Source organism: Galeopterus variegatus, unplaced genomic scaffold (genome assembly GCF_000696425.1).
Source record: "Galeopterus variegatus unplaced genomic scaffold, G_variegatus-3.0.2 Scaffold3886, whole genome shotgun sequence".
Taxonomy (NCBI): domain Eukaryota; kingdom Metazoa; phylum Chordata; class Mammalia; order Dermoptera; family Cynocephalidae; genus Galeopterus; species Galeopterus variegatus.
Window position 1 is genome coordinate 198,718 of NW_007729997.1, and position 4,790 is coordinate 203,507.

The window sequence follows — 4,790 nt, forward strand, 5'->3', positions numbered from 1 at the left end:
ATAAAACATAAAGGTAGAGACTGAAAATTTATCACAGAGTGAACACTTGCATAATTTCCACTGAGGTCAAAAGATAGTACATTTCCAGAAGTCTTCTCCTTACATCCTTTTCAAATTATGACTTCTTCCCTACCCTGTAAAGGTAATTACTATCCTGAACTTTATGGCAACAGCTTCCGTATCTTTTTATGTTTTCTACCCTTTAAAACATACTCATAATGACTACAAATTAATGTTGATTTTTGGAGTGAAATAAATGGAATCCTTTGAGTTCATTTTCTTTCACTCAAAAAATGTGTTGTGACATTCATTCATCTTGTGTTTGTAATATTTTTATTTTTATTGAATTATAATATTATACAGTGAAAAGATAATATTTTATTTACATATTTTATTCTTATTGGACATTAGATGTTTCCTATTTGTTGGCTATTACAAAAATAATCATTACTGACATTCATGTTATGCCACTTAGAAAAGATATAATTATTTTTTGTTAAATTCTAGGAGTACAATTACTTGCTTATAGATTATATGGAACTTCAACTTTACTAGATGATGCCAAACTGTTTTCCAAATTAATTGTACTGGTTTTTACTTCTATCAGCAATGTATGACTATTTCCACTGCTACATTGTCACAAAAGCTCTCTGCTATAATTTTTTTTTTTTAAGTTTAGCTATCTGTACAGTGATTCTCATTTTGGTTTTAATTCATATTTTTTAATTTATAAATGACATTGATCAGCTTTTCATGTAATTAACAGACACTGGATCTCTTCTTCGGAAGAGCACTGTAGACATTGGATATCTGCTCTGTTAAAGTGAATATTCAAATTTCTTTCTTATTTTTCATTTTTAATGTTTAAGGTATTTTTAAATATTCATTATTAGTTACATGTTTTACATATATCTTTTTCTTCCTGGCTTTCCTGTTCTCTCTCTTAATGATGTTTTTGATAAAATAAATTTTTAATTTTCATGTTGTCCAAATAAGCTATCTTTTCCTTTAGGGCAAATATAATTTCTTTCAGATTTAATAACTATAACTCTTTCTTATCCATAGTTTATGATATTTTCCTCTATTTTTATCTATGGATTTTATTGTTCAGTCTTTCATAAATGCCTACAATGTAACTGATATTGAAATTTGGGCATGCTGTGTGTTAGAAGTCTCATTTTTTCCATACGAAAATCCAATTTTCCTAGAAACACTTATTAAAAGGATGTATCCCAATCAAAATGTCAGCAAGCTATTTTGTAGATACTGACAAACTGATTCTAAAGTTTATGTGAAAAACAAAGACCTAGGATAGCAATTACAACACTGAAGAAAAACAAAATTATAGAACTAACACTAGCAGATTTTATGACATACTATAACGTTATAGCAATCCTGACAGCATGGTACTGGTGAAAGAATAGACATAGATTGCTGAGCAGAATAGAGAGCCTAAGGGGAGCAGTGTAACATACATATATATTTAAAATATGTATATTATATATATAAAGTAATATAAATTAGTTGAATATATCTATATATAAAGCAACAAAGAAACAAAGGAGCAAAATTAATTCAATGGAAAAAGGATAGCCTTTTCAACGTGTTGCAGGAGAAAATAAGATGTCCATATGCAAAAGAAAGAATAACCACCACCACCACCTAAGAACAGACCTTACACCTTTCACAAAACTTAACTCAAAGTGGATCATAAATCAAAATGCAAAATGCAAAACTGTGAAACTTCTAACTTCTAGAAGAAAATACAGGAGAAAAGTAGGTAACTTTGGACTTGGTGGAGACTTTTTAGATGTAAAACTAAAAGCATAATTCATAAAAGAAAAAATTGATAAGTTCAAATTTATTGAAAGAATTGAAATATTAACCAGAAACTAAAGAAAATACTTACAAAACACATGTATGGTAAAGGACTTTTATTCAGTATACATAAAAATGTCTCATAACTCAACAATAAGAAAACAAACAGTCCAATTTAAAAGTGGTCAAAATATGTAAACAAACACATCAATAAGAAGATATATAGATGGCAAGTAAGCATATAGATATGATGCTTCATGTCACTTGTCATTATGGAATTACAAATTAAAATAAAAATGAGATAACACTACACAAATATTAGAATGATTAAAATTCTAAAATCTGACAATACTAATTGCTGGTAAGGCTGTAGAACAAAAGGATCTCTCATTCATTTCTGGTGGAAATGTTAAATGGTAGAGCAGCACTTCAGAAGGAAGTTTAGCAGTTTCTTACATAGCTAAACAGTTTTATCACATACTTCAAGAATTACACTCCTAGGTGTTTATCCAACTGATTTTAAAACCTGCTCCTGAATATTTAAATGGATAAGCAAAGTGTGGTACAGAGATATAATAAAATTGCATTTTGCAATAGAAAGGAATAAGCTACCAAACCGTGAAGGGGGAAAAAAAAAAAAGAAGACTCTTAAATGCATATTGCTAGTGAAAGAAGCCAGTCTTGAAAAGTTACATAGTATATTATTCCTAATACATGATATCCTGGAAAAGGAAAAGATATAATAATCATAAAATGATCCAACATTGCCTATGACGGGAGGAGGGCTGAATAGATAAAGAACAGGCAAATGTTTAGTACGGTAAAACTATTTTTTGGAGATTATAATATTGGATAGAAGACATTAAGCATACAACTTTCCATCACAATGAATGGCCCTTACTGTATGCAAAGTAAATATGTGTATATGTGTGTGTGTGTGTATATATAGGCATATATATGTAATAATATGTTATATATATACCTATGTAAGTGATCTCTGGATGGAATGCAAAATGAAAAAAAAACATATTACAAATATATGAAACAATCTCACTGAATGTATGAAGAGAAAAGAGTGTGACAAATAACTTTGGGAATGAGCAGAGTGTGTAAGACTAAAGGCAATAGCTGTTTCTAAGCACTATACTCTAGATGATAAATATATTTCCCATGAGGGTAAGAATTCTGATACCACTACATAGGTACACAGAAGTTAATGGATGAAGGATGATGGGACTTAGATTTCTGAATCTTGGAGTGACAGGTTACAAATAAGCAAGGAGAGGAGTCTAAAATCATTCATATGGTAGGTATTGAATTAAAGCTGTAGACATCAATATAAATTCATGTTTGGCTTAACATAGATACAGAGGGATCTATGTAGAAATATTTATAGAAATGTGTGTGTGTTGCGTGTATGTGTGTGTATGCACAGATATTTCCTCGCTCTGTCAGCTAAAAGGATGTGGAAGAAATGACACCCCAATAGCAATTAGTACACATAGCACCCAGATTTTAGTTTTTAATACCATTTTCCAATGAAAGAAACCAAAGCTTTTTAGAGAAATGGCTGAGTCTACAACTGGGGCAGGAAATATATAAGATGATCTTTGAGCAGTTTGCAGTGCCAAAAAGAAAGAAAATGCTCAAAAAACCAAACTACATTGTTAGGAGTATGTCAAAGGGAGACTTTAGCCAACTGAAAGAGATCCCAATAGTCAAAGCTGGAGAAATTTGAGCAGCAAAATGTATCAAATATTATTAAATCATATTCTCAGACATAAAATAAATATCCATACCCATACAAATATAAATTAATGATTGAATAAATAAATAATTGAGAGAAAGGAGACAAATGTTTCATAAAGAAGAATTCCAAATAATATATATATATATACTCTGCCTTCAAGGAGATAAAACATAACTCCCCATTCCTTCAGTAGGAGCTGAGTATAGTGACTCCTTTTAAACATTGGAAAAATATGGCAAGTACTGCCTCAGCCAAGTGATCGAGGTCAACATCAACAGTGATGTTATGCTGATTTCATGTACCCTTGACATGATATGATGAGAATGGCACTTTACCGTAACGGCACTGACCCATAAGGTCAGTCTAATCATGACAACGACACCAGAAAAATCCCAACTGAAAGACATTGTATAAAATACCTGAACAATACTCCTCACAACCATCAAGGTCACCAAAAAAAGAAAAGTCTGAGAAACTGTCACAGCCAAGAGAAGCCTTAGAAGACATGAAAAACCAAATGTAATGCCGTGCCTTGAGTGGGATGTTATACAGAAAAAAAAACATGGAATTAAAACTAAGGACATCTCAATAAATTTTGAACTTTAGTTAATAATGGTGTATCAATTATGGTTCACTAGCTGTAACAAATGTACCATAGTAATATAAAATGTTAATAAGGTAAACTGGGTGCAGGGTACATGGGAATCTTTTATACTGTCTCCGCAATATTTAAAACTGTTCTTAATTAAAAGTTTATTTTTAAAAAAGCTCAATTTAGAAAGAAAAATGTTTATATTATGCAGTGTCAAAGGATATGCTCAGGATTATATTGAAAAATCAGAGTAAGGTCATGTACTTTTAACCTGTAAATTCCTTAAAACATATTCAGGATAAGTGATAATTATAATAATAATGCAATATCTCTTTCTATCTTCAAACACACATGTGGTATAGGTGTTATATTTTTAATTTTTCAGATAAAAATCATAAATTTAACTTTTGATGGTGAAATGAGTTGTCTAAAATCATACAATTAGGGAATAGCAGTTATATTCCCTAAAACTGGTCCATTCAACAACTGTAGCATTAATTCATTGCCATACCTGTGTATCAGAACCACTTTTGGAACATTTTATAAGAATGCGATAATTTCTCTGCCCTAAACCACCTGAATAAAAAACCTCAGGGATTGTACTTTGACTCAAGGCAGGTGAAAAAAAAA